At 34.4% G+C, this 21,553-nt stretch overlaps 1 long non-coding RNA gene across 1 annotated transcript; it reads left to right on the top strand.

The window, feature by feature from the left end:
• Positions 1-2,836: 2,836 nt before the first annotated feature.
• On the top strand, positions 2,837-14,619 carry LOC129296471 (uncharacterized). The gene is made up of 7 exons (XR_008589802.1): positions 2,837-3,012; positions 5,224-5,344; positions 6,154-6,227; positions 9,099-10,916; positions 11,380-12,762; positions 12,870-12,995; positions 13,571-14,619. It is a non-coding gene; the product is annotated as an uncharacterized LOC129296471 (long non-coding RNA).
• Positions 14,620-21,553: the final 6,934 nt, after the last annotated feature.

Here is a 21,553-nt window from a genome sequence, read left to right as displayed (position 1 = left end):
TTATAAGTCAATTCTTATAGTTTTAATTTAGTTATAACTTGTCCTTGAATCTTGACTCGATACAACTTGTTCCTTATAGTTTAATTTTTTAAAATATAGTTCCTATGTTTTAGGAAAAATAAAGATTGACATTATTTTAAAATTAGGATTAGGTATATGACCTTACACCAATAAATAGTGGCATGGAAGTAAGAAAGGGAGAGTAAAATATTTTTTTATAAATAGTGTTTTAGAAAAAAATTAATCATTTAGCTCTTATAATTTTAACTCATTTATAAACCCAATTCTTGAATTTTAACTTGTTGTAACTAAGTTTTTTATAGTCTTTTGGGTTGTAACTTGATCATTGATTAGGCATACTTAATTCTCATAATTTTAACTATTTAAAATATTGGTTCTTATATTTTAAAAAATAAACTTATAAAGTTTAAAATTATTTTCAAATGTAGTGATTAATATGTTAAATTATTAAAAATTTCAATCTATATAAATATTAAAATTTCAAATATAATTTTACTTTAAAAAATATGGGAACAAATATTTTAAATTTTTTATACAATAGAGACTGCGTTGTGCTTAATTAAAGTCTTCAAAATAAGCTATAATTAAATTAAAATTATAAACTTAATACAATTTCTTTCCCGTACCTATGTGTCCCTGTAAAAGTTGTGGACATTAAAATTTGCTCCATTTAGAAACAAGTAGCTTGAATTGCAGATTTATTATTTAGGTTTATCACTTTATCGAATGTATTTAAAACATAACTCAAGTTTATTTGGATAAGTGATGGAGGTAAAATAACAACATCTAGGAGCAAGGTTATCAAACTCATATGTTTAAGTAAATTTATGATATAATGTAAACTCAAATAGTAAATATGTAATAATTTACCTCTATTAATAAATAGTTATTGAATGTATATGATTAAATAATTAAAATATAAAGTATGACTATAATTTGATATGACTATGTTTCAAGCGTATATCATTGAAATTAAATCTACATACATTGACATGTTATCATACTTAGTATAGAAATTTTAAAATTGGGTAACTTATTTTTGATATTTCTTGTTTTCATTTTTATCAATATTGGTTTTTTTTTTGTTTTAGTTTTATTTTATTTGAAGCGGGTCACCCGCTTTTATGAATTGAATTCTACAAAATATAAATTTAACTCACTTAACTTGATGAAAAATTGACAAGTCTAATTGAGTTTGCATCTAGTCTAAGTTTATGATTAAGTTGACACAATTCTATAAACCTTGAATGTAAAAATGACAAACATAGATAGTCAACTTGTGAGTTTAACATAACTTAGATTTAGTCCGAGTTTATGAGAACAATTTTGTAAGTTAAAAATATAAAAATGATAAACTTAAAAAGTTAACTCGTGAATTTAATTAATAACAATATTTAGGAGCCAAAAGTCTCAAAAAATGAAAAAAAAAAAAAAAGAGATTGAGCTGAAAGAAATGGAGAACACAAGAAAAAATTGGAGAGGAAAGGGGGAGTGATTTTTATTTGTTTATGACATCACAAATATGTGTGCATCACCTGTATTTATAGGAGTCCAATATTGAAGACTAATCCTAAGAGTTACAAGTACATAAAGAAGATAATTACACAATATAATTATACGATTTGAAAATAAATACTAGAAACTTTTCAATCAGGGAGTTATGGGGGTATAATGTCATTCAATATGGATATAATGTGGAAGGTTGAGTGTTACAAACATTCACACTAATTATAATATTCATACCGTGCTTTATTAAAATTTTACTAGAAAAAACTTAACGGGACAAAAAAAATATATTCAAGAAAAAATAGTATATAATACACATTGAAGTTAACTCATTAAAAACCTTACCAAAAAAATTCACCAAGACAAAATCTTGATTAAGAAAAAAAGAATACAACATGAATCTTATTTGCTCTTGTGAGGATATCAATTTAACCTCCCTTGATAATAACATCATTTTTTGTCATTGTATCTCAATAGAAAATATTAATTTTTTAAATATAATTGTTGTAAATAATTTTCAAGTAAATCTTATTTTCAAACAAACCATACATGATACATTCTCATCATATTCTTTTAACATATCTTTTAAATATATTGAATTATCAATGTCTTCTTCATTCATCTTATGTCAATTTGTCGTGGACAAAAATGATCTCTTGTAATGGTCTCACAGAACTATACCAAAACAACCATTTCAGTTGAAAAAAAAAACCTCCATTTCAATATCCATTCACATATATGGGGAACTTAATTTTGCTTAAAAAATTATAGTGAATGCAACCTCCGAAAAAATATATAAATATTATTATAGAATAAATTTATGATACTTATAGACCATTAAATTCAATATATTTTGTAAAAAAATCATCATAAAAATATAAAGATTTTAAAATTATTGAAATATTCAATAATTTGATTTGCAATAAGTTGAGTAAGTTTGAAATCATTGGTATTTTGAAATCATCGAGATATTTTTCCGTTGCAGCGTTGATGTAATAATAATAGTACTTCAGTTCACATTTAATGTTTCCCCCTTCTTGTTTTCCTTCGAGAACGTTGTGGCGTGAAGAGCAAGTTTGATTGATTGTTTATGCAGTTTCACTTGTTTTTATTTTTTGAGCAAAATGCAGTTTCATTTATCAAACCATCATTTTTCCGTTCGGGAACTACACATACAATTAGTTTAGCGAGTTGTTAAAATAATTCAATTTATTAAATGAAGTTATTTTTTAAATTAAATCACAGTTGCGTGGAGAATACGCCCGTACATATCATTTATAAATATCAGTTTTGCAGGAAGCTACTTTCAGTCACCTCCTCCTCTACGCTAATTCCATTCCCTCCGCTCTTCCATTGCCTGGGTACTCTAAAGCCTCTCTTTAATCTTTCCCATGCGAAGGCACTATCGTAAGGATTGCTAGGGTTTGCATCTATGAAAGCATTTGGCTTCTCAAAATTTGGCATCAGTTTTGAACAAGAGCCGAGGTTTGTTGTTTTTTATTCTTCTTTTTCCGTCTTTTTCTTTCTACCCGAAGTCTGGAAATGGTCCATGTCTTATTTGCCGTTAACTGCTCCTCTCGAATCTGTACGTACTTTAGTCGTCATCTTGTTTTTAGTGAACTATACACACACAACGATCCTCGTTTGCTTTTTTCTGAGAGCATGGAAGTCGATGGCTCGAATTTGTTGCTTTATTAAATTTTAAGTGATGTCCTTGTTTTTTACCGGGTAGCTTTGTTGAAATCTTTCTGTCGTTAATGAGTGAAGAGTGTAACGCGGCTGTCACCGATGGACTTGGTGTTGTTTCGTTGATCTTCTGTCTGCATATTGATTGTCCGTTGATGCTACTAACGAAGATGGAACTGGCCCCATTTATACATCAGCGCGGAAACTGCATGTTTCCCAACATTTTGAAATTGTTGTCTGATAGCATAGCAAGTGCGGTCGAGAGCGCGAGTCAAGTGCACGCACGTGACTGCAGTGCATTGATTCATAATATATGGAAAACATTGATCCCGGATTCTTTCTAGCGTGGCCTCTTTTCTTGTGCAGACATGATTCGGTCTGAGGAAATAATTACAGTAGGTGCCGTTACTTTTAGTAAGCTTAAGGTGTTTTTTATTAAGTTTATATTATGGTTAATTGCCCACTTTTCGTTCCATTACCTCTATATTTTTATTCTATTTCTATCAAACATTTATTAAAAAACTTATTCTTATTTCTTTTCCTTTTTATCAAACATATTTTAAGTTACAAAATTCTTTTCTATCCTGCTCTCTATTCTCATTCTATTCAAAACAAAATCTTTTCATTCAACCGAATATTGCCTTGCGTGTGGTTTTTGGCCCTTTGAGGCCTCCCTCGTTTAATTCACGATTGCTGCAGTGTTTTAGATATTTTTGTAACTATTTTTCATGATCTTTTTAACTTAACCCAAATCTACCCTCCTTTTTGTACTTCCCCACATACCATGAACCGTGCATTTATCTCATTTTTAAAGCTTGTAGCATTTGAACTACAAATTTAATGGTTTTACATCCTCTGAGCACACCAACTGTTACTTTGAAGTCAACACTGATGCTTTTACATCCACTGGGAGGGGTGAAAGTAGGCCATTGACAGTTGATTATGATGTTCAGCGCTGATCAAGAGACATGTTTTTTGACGTGAGATTTTGCCTTAAGTTGGAACCTATTGTCTGCTAAGGCCTTGATGATCCTGTACAGGTGGAGGTTCAGGGTTGCTTGTTGAATTTGGGGGAAATGAACATTCAAGTGGGCGATGAACTGATTAATCCTAAAGGAGCTATCGTGACATAGTAGGGAGTATTCCCTTCTATTTCTCACAGATTACGATGTAGCCCTTGGTCGACTCTCGAATTGCCAATGGGATACAGAGTTCTGTGTGCTTCTTTATTGTCGTTTCCCCAAATTTCTCAGGAAACCCTATCCTCATTTGTTTTCGGGGTGCATCATAGCTTATATGGACGTTATGGTTATCAACGGGGCATGCTCTCGTGCAGTGCACATGATCCTCTGGTTTGCTTGAATTTTCATGTCTTGTTGTCTCTGGCTGTGCTTTAAGTCATGTACTGTATGTGACCACTCTACCCAGAGGCTTGACTTTTTCCCACCTCACTTAGAAAGGTAAACAAGGTTTGGAGCGATCTCTAGTCCATGGACATGGTGTGCGTTTTCATCCCTTCGGCTTTCTTTACCAAAGCCCAACGATTTATCCCACTTGTTGATGAATTTTGATAGCTCCGATGATGTAAACATAATCTATTTTTCTTTCCATTACTTCTCTAATTTTGTTCTATCAAACATTGATTTGAAAACTTATTCTTATTTCTTTTCCTTTTCATCAAATATATTTCAAGTTACAAAATTCTTTTCTAGTCTGATATCAATTCTCATTTTGATTCTATAATCCCACCTCTAATTGGAAGTGTGTGTGGAAAGTAAGAATGAGAATTACATGCTTTATCTCTGGTAAGATGAGTTCTTTGAAAAGTCCATATTTCACAAAAAAGAAAAGAGAGATATATATTTTTGTTTTGGATAGGAAAATGTTATTTAACAATCTTGTCCTTTACACGTCGTTTTCATCCCTTTTCTCCTTTTGGTCCAGGTCCTTTGAATCTTTGGAAAACATTTATCTCGAATCTTTTCTGGCGTTGCCTTTTCTCTTGTGCAGGCATGATGCAGTGGGCGAATCAAATGGAACCTAAGTAAAGTTTGGAAGAAAGTATTGCTCATCGATGCATTTGGTTTTGAAGAAATAATAGGATCTTCAATGGTGCCACTGCTAATACTAGGTACTAGCAGATCGAGATAGGAAACTATGTTAATTTAAAGTCCTTGGGAACTTTTGTCATAGCAAAATCATAGGGCATTTATGTTGGGAAGATGTGATGCAGATTTTCTATCAAAAAGTGGATGGGAATTTTCTGTTCATGCTGGAGACAAAATATTTTGGTTTCTTTTCTTATTTACTAAATGTATTTTAAATTGCAAAAATCTATTCTATTCTCATCTTTATTCTCATTTTCACTCCATTAAAAATCTTTTCATTCATTTTCATAAAAAAAAAAATCTTTTCATTCAGCCAAAAATGACCTTAGATGTGATTTCTAGCCTTTGTGGTCTCCCTCGTTTGATTGCTATATTTTTCATGATATTTTATTATCTTAAATCTCCTATATAAAAAAAATTATAATTGTTAAATTCATCTCAATTGTAGAAACTGGTAAGATTTGGAATGCAAATTTAATGGCCATAAAGGCATGAATATTTGTATTAGTAATTTATCAATTATATTTACATTACATCATAACTCAAGTTAAATAATCGATATGTACCCTTCAGAGTTGCATTTCAATTGTTTGCTAATCACTGTTGTTTTGCCATAATTGTGGTTTGTCTTCGTGACACTGCATAAGCATGGAGGAAGCATCAATGCTTCTACATCCTCTGAGCACGCCGTCTATTACTTTGATGTTAACACTGATGCTTTTGAAGAGGTTTTAGACAGTTAGATCCCACAGTTGTGGTTTCCTTCATTTATTATTTCTTATGATAATTTTCTTATGGAAGATCTGATGTTTGGCCATGGTTTGCGTGCCAGATTTGCTCAGTTCTTCACTAAACCATTGATGTCTGTTGATACTACGACAAGGAAAATTAAAGCTGTTGACTGTGGTTAGCCAATTTTTTTTTTTTAAATATTGTCTACTGTTTCGAGCTGACTTATTCTGTGGTAGGATATTTAACTTGTAGTTAGTAATAATGATGAACTTGGAAGCCTATGATCTTGTGATTCAGGAACTTAAAGATACTGTGTATATCCTCACTTCAAGGTCGTAGGTTGGGAATCACAATGATCTTGTCTTTTTATTTAGTAGGCTGTGGTTATTTTTTCATCCTCTAAGTTGAAACTTTCATGACATATGACTTTTTAATTAATGTATAAATATTACCACAATGGTGAGTTGTTTTTAAAATAAGAATATGTGTATGTGTATATTATTTTATGTTAGGTTACAGTAATGAAAAGTGATTTTTAGATTTTATGATATCTTTGTGGTCCTCAATTTATAAAAAAAAATTTACTATTTAGTAATTTTAAAATTTTATGATGTTTTTACGTATCTCCACATTTTTATGGCATTCTTTCTCATATAACTTCGGATTATTTTCAACAGTTATTCAAAATAGCTTTTCAAAATAATTAAAAATCTATTTTTTTTTTAGTTTCTGATTATTTTTAGAAGTGTAAGCAAACATTATAAAAATTTTACAAAATGGATTTAGTTTCAAAAAAATATGTCCCTTCACATGGAACAAGTTTAAACAAACGGCCCATATCAAGTAGGGAAAGGAAGTTAGGACTTTGCATTTGTTGATGTGTTTCGATTGCTTGAACTTTATGGGAAAGGGAATTTCTTTTTGACTGATAGTGCGTGCCTTATACAACTGTTATTAGTTGTTTTTAGTGGTGAGGATGGCATGACCATGTTCTTGTGGCAATTGGATACAAGGTTGATGCGTTTCTTGGCTCTAAGGGACATAGGTCTCCGGAAAGGTGAAAGTAGGCCATTGGCAGTTGATTACGATGTTCAGCGCTGATCAAGAGACATGTTTTTTGACGGGATATTTTGTCTCAAGTTGGAACCTATTGTCTGCTAAGGCCTTGATGATCCTGTACAGGTGGAGGTTCAGGGTTGCTTGTTGAATTTGGGGGAAATGAGCATTCAAGTGGGCGATGAACTGATTAATCCTAAAGGAGCTATCTTGACATAGTAGGGAGTATTCCCTTCTATTTCTCACAGATTACGATGTAGCCCTTGGTCGACTCTCGAATTGCCAATGGGATACAGAGTTCTGTGTGCTTCTTTATTGTCGTTTCCCCAAATTTCTCAGGAAACCCTATCCTCATTTGTTTTCGGGGTGCATCATAGCTTATATGGACGTTATGGTTATCAACGGGGCATGCTCTCGTGCAGTGCACATGATCCTCTGGTTTGCTTGAATTTTCATGTCTTGTTGTCTCTGGCTGTGCTTTAAGTCATGTACTGTATGTGACCACTCTACCCAGAGGCTTGACTTTTTCCCACCTCACTTAGAAAGGTAAACAAGGTTTGGAGCGATCTCTAGTCCATGGACATGGTGTGCGTTTTCATCCCTTCGGCTTTCTTTACCAAAGCCCAACGACCATAAGACACTATCTATTTTTATCCCACTTGTTGATGAATTTCGATAGCTTGGATGATGTCAACATAATCTATTTTTCTTTCCATTATTTCTCTAATTTTGTTCTATCAAACATTTATTTGAAAACTTATTCTTATTTCTTTACCTTCTCATCAAATATATTTCAAGTTACAAAATTCTTTTCTAGTCTGATATCTATTCTCATTTTGATTCTAGTAAAAAATATTTTCATTCAACCAAATTTTGCAGGGCGTGTGGCTTTTGACCCCTTGAGGCCTCCCTTGTTTTAATTCATGATTGCTGCGTTTCTACTTTCCCGGCCTCCACACCATGGACAATAAATTTATCTCAATTTTTAAACTAGTAACATTTGAACTACAAATTTATTGCTTTTACACCCTCTGAGCACACCAACTATTAATTTGAAGTTAACACTGATGCTTTTGATGAGGCTTTAGATGGGTAGATACCACTGTTATGATTTCCTTGATTTCTTACGGTAATTTCCTTGTAGAAGATTTCAGGTTAGGCCATGGTTTGCCTTCCAGATTTGCTCAGTTCGCCATTAAGCCATTGATGTCTTCTGATGCTATCAGAAGGGAAATTAAAGCTGTTGACTCTGGCTAGCCAATATTTCATAAAATTGTCCCATGTCTCAAGCTTTACCCCCTAGCTTCTCATCTCTATACTCTACCTTGCTCCTTTTCAGAGAAAGTCAAAAGAACCTATTATCTGATGCTTTGAGAAAGGACTAGGTGTATTGCCTTTCTGGAGTCTGTAGGGGTGCATAGTAGAAAATGGTAGAAAAGCAAAATATAAAATTTATCTAGTTATGACGCGTCAAATTTTATGGAGTTTTGAGTGAAATATCTCTTATTCGTTTTGGATGAAAAACATTATAGTATTAATGATCATTTCATGTATCAAGGGATCTCTTCATGACTTAACATTCTAAAGTGAGTGAAACATCTCTTAATTTCAACGCTTAAAATATTTTGTTCGGGGCAGGTTGAAAACACGATTTCCCGATAGCTAAAGGAGTTCCCATGACGTGCATGCGTGAGTTTATTTGTTCAGTTACTTTAGTTTTGCTGCATCAATAAAACAACTAAGACGTGAGGCCAGTCCCTTTTTAGCAGCTTTACTTTTTATGGGTCTTTGCCTCAAGGTTCCACTTTCTTTAATTAATCTGGCCACTGGTTTCATTTGTGTGTGTTCTGTGACTTATAGTAGGTTCTGAAGTGACTTTAGTTGCTGTGTGTCGGATTGCAATGGGACCGATTGAGACTAAGTTTACTGTTACTGATGTCTTGGGGCCTAATGAAATCATTTGGACCATTTTCTTTGTCAATGTAATAGGGGAGAATTTTTTAGCCTCTAAACTGTGCTGGATGCCAGAAGGACCTAGTGAGGAGGAAACTGTTCTCTGTGAAGTTAGTAGTCAACCATGCTTGGTGGGATCATTGTTTGTAATATTCAACCTTTTTTCTAGAACAATCTTAATTAATGTCATTTTGAGCTTATTAATGCTAAAAGAAATAATTCTGATCTTTAATGCTTGTTCCTATGTATTTGAGTACTTTACTGAAGGATCTTTCTCTGGAGCTAGTTGAAGTGCTTCTCATCGGCGATCCTGATACTGATAAGTTTGAATTATCTCCTGACGTTGCTCTGTGTTTTGAATTCAAGTTCTTTATCTTTGTTGCTGTGATTTAACCAGTGTTCTGCTTACATGGACGTTTGTGTCGGCTCCAAACGGTCTCGAAGGCTTTGAACATTTCCCTGGTAAAGTTTGACTTTTTGAGCAGGTCGTTGTGTCTGCTTACATTTATAATTTCATATGCATCGCACAACTTCGATAGCTTTCGTAAGAAGAGTTCTTTGAAAGCCTAAAATAATTTTTTATTTTTTTCTTAAAATATTTTTATTAAGATTACCATGTTTTTGTTGCTCATTTTTAATTCTCATGTTTTAGGCAAAAAAAAAAAAGAAAATCTCATGTCTATTTTTATACTATCAAGCATATATTTTACATCGCAAGATTCTATTCTATTCTCATCTTTATTCCTATTTTCATTCTATTAGATATCTTTTCGTTCCACCAAATATGGTCTTACAACAGGGCCTCACTCATTTTGCCAATTTCTATTTTCTTTGAGAGAGTTTTGTAACGGCCTTTCTGGATATTTTATTGTTAACCCAAATCTAGCTTCTTCTTGTACTACTTTTCCCCAACTCCCATGTTTATTAATAAAAGTTGAAGACATTAAATTTATCTCAATTTTAAAACTGGTAACATTTGAGCCACAAATTTAATGTCTCGGTCTAATTATTTTAGTAATTTATCAATTATACTTACGCCATAACTCAAGTTAAAGAATTTATATTTACACCAACCATTACTTTGGTGTTAACATTGGTGCTTTTGAGGAGGCTTTAGACATGGTGAGCCCACTGTTGTGGTCTCCTTCATTTCCTATTTCCTGTGATAATTTTCTTTCACAAGATCTGATGTTAGGCCATGGTTTGTCTTCCAAATTTGCTCAATTCTTCATCGAATCAATTAGATCTGCTGATGTTACCATGAGGGAAATGATTCTATATGGCATATTGAAATTTAATTTATATGGTATGTTGCATTTTGATATTTTAAAGGGAAAAAAGGGTGATTGGCTTACGGGGCGGATCTTTTTTTGTGGGATGGGTCTTGTAAATAGGAGCCCCCTGTATAAAATGGGGCCTAATGTGTTTCATAAAATAGAAAAAAAGGGGGGGTATATTTTTTATTGGAAAGTCAGAGGAGTTATTTGACAATCTTTTCCTTTACATGTGGTTTTCATCCCTTTACCCCTTTAGGTCCCCTTCCTTTGAATCTTTGGATGACATTAATCTTGAATCCTTTCTGGCGTAGCTTTTTCTCTCGTGCAGACATGATGCAATGGGCCAATCAAATGGAATCCAAGCAAAGTTTGGATGAATGTATTCCTCATCGGTGTATTTGGCTTTGAAGAAATAATGGGATCTTCAATGGTGCCAATACTAGGCACTAGCAGATCAAGATAGGAAGCTATGTCAAATTAAAGTCCTTGGGACGTATGGGATTTATGTTGGAAAGAAACGATTTAGATTTTCTATCAAAAAGTGAAGGGGAAGTTACTGTTCATGTTGGAAATACAGGTTAGATGACTAAAATTCACCATAATTTTTTATGTGTATAGTTTAAGATATTTTACTAAGGTTATCATGGTCAGTTGCTCATTTTTGTTTCCCAATGCTTTCTCTATTTTTATTCTACCAGTGCGACTAATAAAAAACTGTTCTTATTTCTTTTCCTATCTTCTATATATATTTCAAATTACAAATCCTATTCTACTCTCTTTTATATTCCCATCTCCATTCTATTAAAAATCTTTGCATTCAATCAACCACGGACGTGAAGAATACGTACAATCATCTATAATTGATTTTCCATTTTTGACCGATTGATTGTAGTTTTATTTATCACACCATGTCATGCTTCCGTTGTGTTTCAATTTTAATTTTGTTTTAGTGAGTTTTGTTTCAATTTTAATGCCTGTAGCTGTAATTAACTTATTTCCAATCACCATTCACCTTCCCACCTGATTGATTGATTCTGCAGTCTTGTTAATAATATCATCTGCAAATAGCATCAGTTGCCTTTGTAGGGTTTGCTGTGAAGGGCGCTGCGAGTAGGCAATGAAAGGTAGAACTGGAGGTATTTTTGTCGATGTATTTGGCTTTGGAAATCTTCATTCTATATACCAAACATGAAAGCATGGCTTTCATGTTGTAAAGATCTGGGATATGGCCCGTGTCTTTCCATAAAAAATGGATGAATATTTGCTTCTCAGGTTGGAAATACTAGTAAAATGACTAATCCATCCTAATTTTTTAATATTTAGTTTAAGATATTTTCATTATTTTTTATTAAGGTTATTATGGTCAGTTGCTCTTTTTAGTTCCCATTACCTCTCTATTTTTATCCTATCAATCAAATATATAATAAAAAATATTTTTATTTCTTTTCTTATTTACCAAATATATTTTAAATTGTAAAATTCTCTCCTATTCTCGTCTCTATTCTCATTTTCGCTCCATCAAATGTGATTTCTAGCCTTTGTGGCCTCGCTTGTTTGATTGCTGTATTTTTCGTGATATCTTATCATATTAAATCATGTGCATAAAAAAATTATAAATCTTGAATTCATCTCAATTTTAGAAACCAGTAACAATGCAAATTTAATGGCCTAGAATATTTGTATTAGTAATTTATGAATTATATTTACATTTTTTATATCATCCAATTATATTTACATTTTTTATCTACAAAATTAATGACGGTCTAAATTTTTAATTTCTTAATTTCTTTAAGAAAAGTTGCGTGAATGCTACTCTATTCTAGTACTATTTAATTGTGAGATGGTGCTTGGACCATTATTCCACTGTCGTCTGAGCATTGGTTTTACAGCTATGCGAAGAAACGGCATCTGTTCTAATACTACGTCTGATGCGAGGTCATCATCGTCTGACAGTTTGAAGAAATGGCAGGTTTTGCAGCGATAGCCTCTTCGTCCCTCGTTTGTACAGTGCTGGGTTTTATTATTCATCAACCTCCTTTCCACTCCTTTTTCTTTCCATTCTAATTTTCAAAGTGGTAACTGCTGCAACCTCTTTTGCTGTTTCTGTGACATGTTTGTTTTGATGCTTGTAAATAGTTTCCCCGCTAATACTGGCAAAGATGGAAAATGGCCCATCTTAAGATCCATTTAGAAACTTCATGCATCCCAAACGTCGCAAAACCCTTGCTGCGGTTGACAATGATCAATGAACAATATATTCCCAACTAACAAATCACGAACCTTGAGAGGGCTGAATTCGTCTGATCGGCACTGCTTGCGCGTGGTGAAAGTCGAAAGCACGAGTCGCACGCTACATGACTGCAATGCAGGGACTCGTGTCGCGGATGTGATGCAATGGGCCAACTAATGGAATCTAAGCAAAGGTAAAATGAAAAGAATTGAGCAGGGGGTCGCTCTTGCAATTATTTGTCAGTGTATCTGGCCTTCTAATAAATAATAATGGGGTCTTCTATTGTGCCCATACTAGCAGATCAGAGGCTCTGTCGAATTAAGGCCGAAGCTGTCAATGGTAGCTTAGACTGGAGACACAAGTGGGATATAGTCTCGGCGGCTGCCGTGGGATAATCCGAAACCATAAGGGCAACATGACGCGGAGGTTTTGTGTTATTTATCCCGCTAAATTGATTATAATTTTTAAGAATCTCATTGAATCCCCTTTTCATTGTCTCTCGTTTTAGTCTTCTGGGACTAACAGATAATATTTGTGTCGACGTTGGGGCTTAATTTACAGATGACCGTCCAGAAATCAAAAATATATCAGCGAACATGAAAAATAGTTATTTTAATATATTCAATCGTAGAATTGTATTTTTTAAATTATAAGATTTTAATATTGATTAAAATATTTTTTTCAGCTAAATTTTAGCTCTAATTCTTTAAATTTATCTAAAATTTTATGAATTATTTTCTTAATTTGTTTATTAAAGCATCATTTAATTTTATCAAAAAAACTTTTGCATTAAATTTTTAAATATTAACTAAATATTATGAAATATTAATATAGTAAGTTTATTTTTTAAAATAATAATGATTGATAAAAATAATTATTTAAGCTCAGTGATATTTGAATTAAAGGGTTGAAAATATATTGTATAAGATTAAAAATAAAATATTTTTAAGCATCAAAATTCAAAATACACTTTAACTTTTTTGTTTGGTTAATTAAAAAAGGTACCCTCTCCCCCACGCGAACAACAATCAGAAAAGTTGCAGTTTTGTTCGAGGATGAAAGATTAAATGATGGATTTTGATTGTTCCTGTGCCTGATATTTGAGTACTAGAGGAATTGTGGAGAATGCAGAGTTGCTGAGTTGGAAGAGAAATGAAATGTTGCTGTCCACTTGGCTGCCAGCACGTTTCTCTCTTGGGATTGAGAGGAAGTGACAGAAGAGAGAAGAGAGGAAAGAAGCGACTACAAATTGACGATGGCGGTGGGGAAGGAAGAGGTAGATATTTTTAAAGCTCGCTCGGACAAGAGGGATTACAGAAGGATCGTTCTTCGAAACTCACTTGAAGTGCTTCTCATTGCGATCCCAATATCGATATGGTTGAATCTTCTCCCAATGTTGTTTTCTATTTTGAATTCTAGTCTTTTTTAAATTATCTGTGTCTGTTATTTTTCTAGTGTCGACTCCTTCAATGATCCAGACAGTCTTGAAGGCCTTGCCCATTTCTTGGGTATAGTTTGACTTTTTGATGCGGTCATCGGGTTTTGTTAAATTTTTTATACTTTGAACGACGTCGATTGTGGGGGAAGGGTCTTTCCTTTTCGGTTCAAGATGGGGGAAGTGGTGGGAAAAGGAGGTAAGGAAAAGGAGAGGCACCTTCCCCCCTCCCCACCGCCCACAAAAACGCCGGCAGCGGCTACTACTTTGATAGCTTTTCAGTTTTGAATATTTTTATTTTGCTTGCTGCGTTGGTAAAAACTCGGTGTTGTTGGAGAGTTGCATGTTCCAATATACTTTAAAATTAAAATTACTTTCTGCATGAATAATCAATAATTGCCGCCCAGCTATTGTCAAGTTGACTTTAACAATAGATGGCTTCCCACCCAAAGAGAGACAAGAAATAAGGAGAATGATAGACCTAATCTGGTTAGCAAGAATTCAATTTATATTTTAACATAGATTGCTCACCTTAAGGGCGCTTTATCTGAGGATGTGATGGGAATGCTACTTATTTAAAAAATTATAACCTGATGATCAGTTGATTTTTGTTGCTTGCAGAGCACATGCTGTTTTATGCCAGTGAAAAATAACCCGTAGAAGATAGCTACTTCAAGTATATTACTGAGGTAAATGCTGCTATTATTTTTTTTGACTAACGCTAGATGAGTAGGACCACCGGAGGTGCTCAAGTATTGGGTTAATGCTATCATAATTTTTAGATACCTGAGACTGTTTAATTCCTAGAGCTACTGTAGAATTTCCTATTCAGTTTAGTACTTTAATGCCTTTTTTGTAATTTTATTTGTAATTGTATGAAATTGGAGAGACTAAAGGAAATATTTGATCTCTCATAAGGCTTTTGAAAATTACTGAAAAGTTTTACAGACCTGAGGCAAGTTAGAGCTACTATTACTTTTTGGGAAGCCTTGATATGGAATGATGAGCTTATTGTATTTCCTTGATCAACGTATTGAGTTCTAATAATGATTTAAAGTTGTAAAATGATGAACTGAAAGGCAAGTTCATGCATCTAATAAAGCTTCTAACATTATAATTGATTATAAAAAATCTTCAAGCTTTGGATTGTAATTAAACTTGTTAATATATTTATTTGTGATTGATATATGCAAATGTCCCAAGAGGGGGGTGAATTGGGCTAATTGAAAATTTAAATAAAATGCGGTAATAATAAGTGAGATGAAGGAACGAAATCATCAATCACGAGAGTAGAAGGAATGGAGCTTGACATAGATGATTATAAGTCTCTGAAGACTTTGCTCTGAATCTGTTGAGTCTAGGCAAGGCATTTCTTGGTCTTCTCACAACAGGTTAACCTTTATGCTTGCCACTTCCCGAATCTTCAACAATGCTTTTATCTAATCCACTATCTTGAACCTTGCTGTCTGCCTTGTGAACTGACTTTGCATCACACTTCTCCCTCTTTTCGTCATCAACAAAAGGCTTGGACAAATTAACAGGAACAAACAAGTTGGATGAAGGCATATAAGATGAAGAAGTACCACTTTCAATCCAGATTAGTTTGTTCTTGAACCTTGGTAGAGGCTTGAACACTGCACCAAATTTCAATATGGTAGTGAATGGTGTGGGAAACAACACAAAATTAAGATTTCTCTTGATTAAGTCTTGAAAGGCTTTAGTATAGTTAACACCAAAGAAGAATGGAGTAGAAGGTGAGGATGACTGTATAGACTCTTAAGTCTTCCTCATCATTAGATATCTTAATATACTCTCTGGCAATCTTGGCCACAACCAGTGCTAGCTTGTTGCTTTCTGAAGCATGTGACTCAGCTCCTTTTGAACTATCTTCAAACATGGCTCTTAGTTCAGAATTAATAGAGAAAACTGGTCCAACCCTCAGATTCTCAATCTTAAAGGGTATTTGTAAGTCACTATCAATGGTTGTCCCAATCTCTTTCTTTAAAGTAAAGGTGCTGGATGTGTGTACTAACACAAAATCCTCATGTAAAAGAACACTAACATTCTTTTGGAAAGAGACACAGTAGGAGTACCCATTCTAAAAGGAGAATAGTGCTCGGATGAGTCTCTTGGTCTTGAGCTCTCAGCAAGCCAATTTCTTCCTTAAATTCTTCTCTAATTTCTTTAGAGGCTTTCTTCAATTTCTTATCGAAATCTTTAACTTATCTTTTAAGACACTAGGTGAAAAGCTCAGCTTGAATCTTGAATCTCCTATCCAACCACTTGACAGTATCTGAATCAAGATATACTCCTTGTGATGATGGTGGGACAGATGAATCATTCTGAGTTAGTTGAGAATCTTATCTGCCTTGAGCACTATGAGCAGCTACTTAATGAGCTTCACTCTGGGCACCACCTCCTCCTTCTTTAATGATCTCCATATTTCTCAAAGTCACAGAATTGATCTCCTCATTTCCCAATACTTTATTGCCTTCTAGGTACATAATCTTCTAATCTTCCAGCATTTTAGAAATTATATTTCCATAGATGAGATATTTTCCATCTCTTTTTTTGCTCAGCTGGACTAAGTTCTTGATCTTTTCAAAGATAATGGAGGCGACATCAAATTTAAATCCTTTGATTAAAGCAATTAGAAACCTCAAGTCCTCAGTGATAAACTTATTTACCCCAATTCTTTTTCAAGTAATTGACCTTAACAGAATGTGGTAGATTACTCTATGAAGTGTTGGCATAGACTTGGGCTTTTCTACTAGACCGGTGCTTTCTTCCCAAGTTGGCACTAGTGTTGTGAACATGACTGACTTCTCATAGGATAGATTTGATAGCCTCATCAACCTCTCATTAGTTGGAAAATCAAGAAAGGTGTTGAGATAGTCTTCTGTAATGTCAAAAGACTTCCCTCTCACTGCTACTCTTAGCACCTCACCATTGTGCAGAACTTGTAGAGAATTGTAAAAAGCTTTTACAACTTCTAAACTTACTACCATGTTGAGCTCCAATAGTATCTTGTAAGGCTTCATCATTTCCATGACATCATATCCCTTCTCTTTGAGCTCTGTGAGGTTGACAATCCAAGATTTACTGACTTCTTTTCTGGTCATTTTCAATGCCAAGCATGGAATCTATTTAGTGTGGAGTGAGTCAAAGCAGAAGCTAGCAAAATCATTACTCTCATTTGATGCCTCAATGATAGGAGCTTTTCCTTTTCTCTTCCTCTGTTCTTCATGGATTCCAGAGTGAGGTTGGCTAGGCATTGTACCCTCGGGTGTTCTATCGAAGCAGATTGAATCATGTTCTTAGCCTTAGCTTTCTTTGTTGCTCTTTGTCCTTTTCAAGTAGTCCTCGGCTTCTTAGGAGTGAGTTGAGATGGACCAGTAGTTCTCACTTGTTCTTTATTGAGAGATTTTGTCTTCATTCTTTCCTTTCTCTTTCTAACTTTTGCAACTTACTTTGATTTATTCATTACTTCATTGAGCTATTGAGACTTGGATTTCCTCATCTAGACCCAACTCTCTTAACCACAATATCTCTAGCTTAGAAGAAATCAGATACAGAGAGTCCTCAAGCTTTCAGAGCTTCTTTAGTCATTTTTCTTCAAGCGGGCTTCATCAAGGATTAGTTAGTGTTTATTAGAATTTTGAATGGAGACAATGGTGTAAATTTGATAGTAGAATGATCGGGTTTACAGGAGAAATAGTTATGAAGAGGGAGTATGCGAGAGGAGAGTAGCTCCGGCGGTTTTAGGGCCAAATAGTGAACTGAGCGAGAAAGCACATTGACAGATATATATATATATATAGATATAGCACCGGTGTTAACCTCAAAATATTGAAGTTTAACGATTACTTCATTTAAAGATGTGAATCAATTTGGGCTTATCCATGCTAAGTCATTTTAAGGTGTCATACTTATCTCTTGAAAAAGTTAATAACTTTGAAGTGGTTTTCATAGCATTGATGTTAAATAGCATAGCACTGGTGTTACTATCAAAGTTTGCTTTTTGCAATATCTCAGAATAACTATTAGTACTGGTGTTAAACTTTTAACACCAGTGTTATATAGTTTTATAACACCAATAGAAAATTTTTTTAGACAGAGACCTGCACTTTCAAATTACCACTTTAATGCCTAAGTTAGAATACATAATTAAATAGATTAAAAAGAATGAGTAAGAAGAAGAAATTACTTGCAATTTGTTGAGATTTAACAGACCCAACTCTCTTTTTATGAATACGAACTGTTCTGCTCCTAGAGGTTTTGTGAAGATATCAGCAAGTTGTAGATTAGTAGGAATGAATTCTATAGTGACATCTTTCTTTCGAACATGATCTCTGATGAAGTGATGACGTATGTCAATATGCTTAGTTCGAGAATGGTGAATCAAATTTTTAGTCAAGCATATTCTATTGGTATTGTCACATTTGATTGGAATATTCTTGAACTTGATTTTAAAGTCTTCAAGTTGCTACTTCATCGATAAGATTTAAGAACAACACAATCTGTGGAATTTTCAGAGAGGAAAAAATTGCATTGTCTCATTGCAATTCTAATGTACACACTGGTCTTATATATATACATCAAGAGAGATAAAAGCTAATAAATACTAATAAAGCCTAATTAACGAGATCCTAATAAATGCTAATAATTCTCAATAATAACATAAGCTAATAAATACTAATAAAGCCTAATTAATGAGATCCTAATAAATGCTAATAATTCTCAATAATAACATAATATTCCCACACTCCCCCTCAAGTTGGTTCATAGATGCTAATCATGTCCAACTTGCTTATACAACTCTCAAATGCAGGCTTGGGTAGTCCCTTGGTTAGTACATCCGCAGCTTGTAACTTTGTAGGTAGGTATGTCAGACATACAATACCTCCTTCTACTTTCTCTCTGATAAAATGTTTATCCACTTCAACATGTTTAGATCTCTCATGCTGTACAGGATTCAATGCCACGCTTATAGCAGCCTTATTATCACAATACAATTTCATTGGTGGATCAACTCTGACTTCTATTTCTTCCATGACCCTTCTTATCCATAGTTCTTCTGTAATTCCTTGAGCTAATGCTCTCAATTCTGATTCAGCACTGCTTCTGGATACAACTCTTTGCTTTTGACTTTTCCAGGTTACTAAGTTTCCCCACACAAATGAACAATAGCCAGAGGTGGATCTCCTGTCTCCATAAGTCCCCCCAGTCTGCATCAGTGTAAATCTCAATTGTCCTTTGATCATACTTCTTGAATAACAATCCCTTACTAGGTGTACCCTTAAGGTATCTGAGAATCCTATATACAGCTTCTAGGTGTCTCTTCCTTGGATCACACATGTATTGACTTACTACACTGACAGCAAAAGCAATATCTGGCCTCGTATGGGATAAATAAATCAGCTTCCCAACCAGTCTCTAATATCTGTCTTTATCAATGGTTTCTTCTTTCTCCTTGTCTTCTTCTTCTTCAACTTCATTATCAGAGTTGTCTTCTCCTTCTAACTCCTCAGTGCCGCTTTTCTTAGGTGGCCTCTTCTTTTTCGAGACCACAATAGGAGTTTCCTTAGGTTTACAACCCAACATGCCAGTTTCCTTGAGAAGATCAAGTATATACTTCCTCTGAGATACATATATTCCTCGTTTTGACCTAGCAACTTCCATCCCAAGAAAATATTTCAAGTTCCCAAGATCCTTAACTTCAAATTCCTTACTAAGGATAATTTTTATCCTTGCTATTTCATTAACATGATCTCCTGTAAGGATTATATCATCAACATACACAATGAGGATGCACTTCTTAGCTCCCTCAGCCTTAACAAACATCGTATGATCTGACAATCCTTGCTTGTAGCCTTCTAACTTCAGGACCTTTGAGAATCTGTCAAACCATGCCCTAGGTGACTGTTTCAAGCCATACAGTGATTTTTTCAGCCGACATACTTTGTCATTTCTGCCTCTATCAAACCCAGGAGGTAAAGTCATGTAAACTTCTTCCTTCAATTCTCCATTTAGAAAAGCATTTTTGATATCTAGTTGATGAAGATGCCATTCAAGGTTGGCTGCCACTGACGATAAGATTCTTATAGTGTTCAGTTTTGCCACTGGCGCAAACGTCTCTTTGTAGTATATGCCATAAGTCTGGGTGAAACCTCTTGCTACTAACCGTGCTTTTAACTTGTCAAGTGTGCTATCAGCCTTATACTTTGGGGTAAAGACCCACTTGCAACTAACTAGTTTCTTACCTCTAGGTCTTTCAACAATCTCCCATGTTTCATTTTTCTCCAAAGCTTTCATTTCCTCCATAACTGCATTTCTCCATTCTGGTATTTCCAATACTTCTTGGATGTTGTTAGGAATAACAACTTTATCCAAATTAGTGATGAAGGCTCGGTAACCAGGAGAGAGAGCCTTGTAGGACACATGTTTCTGAATCGGATGCAAAGTACAAGACCGAGGTTGTTTCCGAAGGGCAATAGGTAGATCAAGATCAGTAGATTCACATCTTTGTTCTGAGTCATCTGGCTTACTAGATGGATCAATCTTTGGTACATCAGCTTCAGGGACTACCTCTGGTTCTGACTCTCTAGGTGCCTCAGGTACAAGTTACTCACTATCTTTTGTTTTCTTCTTTCGAGTGTAAACTAACAACTCCCCCTTTTGTGGTCTTTCCACATCTTTCTCTGTTTTCTTGTTTTCCTCAAACTTTAGCATAAGAGAAGAGGTTGGTGAAGGTGGGATGTTGGACAAAGGTAAGGGTGATGGTTCTAGCAAAGGAGACACGGACTCAAGAAGTATATATTCAGCGTTAGGTTCTAATTCCCAAGTTTGAGATTCACCTATATTCACCCCTTGAATTGAGGAATTGGAATAAAAAGGAGTTTCTTCATGGAAAGTAACATCAAGGCTTACAAGGATGCGTTTAGAAACAGGATCAAAGCACTTATATCCTCTTTGAGTAGGAGAATAGCCAAGGAAGATACACTTGATAGCTCAAGGTTCAAGTTTACTGCTTTGGTGGATATGAACAAAGGTTGTGCACCCAAACACACGAAGCGAAAGTTTGGTTTCAATGTGGGATGTATGAAAAACACTCTACAATTTTTAGAGAGGAGTTTCGAAGGCTAATATTCGACTGGGCATCCGGTTGATGAGATAGGTTGCGGTTAAAATGGTATCTCCCTAATAAAGCTTTGGCACGTTGTAAGTGAACATGAGTGCTCTTGCAACTTCAAGGATATGTCTATTTTTTCTTTCTGCGACCCCATTTTGTTGAGGTGTATGGGCACACGTACTGGTATGGATAATCCTATGTATTTGGAGAAAATTACTCAAAGATTGGTTGAAGTATTCAGTGCCATTATCGGTGTGTAAAACTTGAATGCTAGTGTTGAATTGGTTTTTGATCATGGTGAAAAAACTCATGAATGTGGATGCAGCCTCGGACTTGTTTTTCAAAAGGTAAATCCGACAAACACGAGTGTGGTCATCAATGAAGGAGATGAACCATTTTGTTTGAGTACGGTTTGAA

Source organism: Prosopis cineraria, unplaced genomic scaffold (assembly GCF_029017545.1).
Source record: "Prosopis cineraria cultivar Desert tree isolate PC_DT_omini unplaced genomic scaffold, ASM2901754v1 PC336, whole genome shotgun sequence".
Classification (NCBI taxonomy): Eukaryota; Viridiplantae; Streptophyta; class Magnoliopsida; order Fabales; family Fabaceae; genus Prosopis; species Prosopis cineraria.
This window is presented reverse-complemented; position numbering and strand designations above follow the sequence as displayed.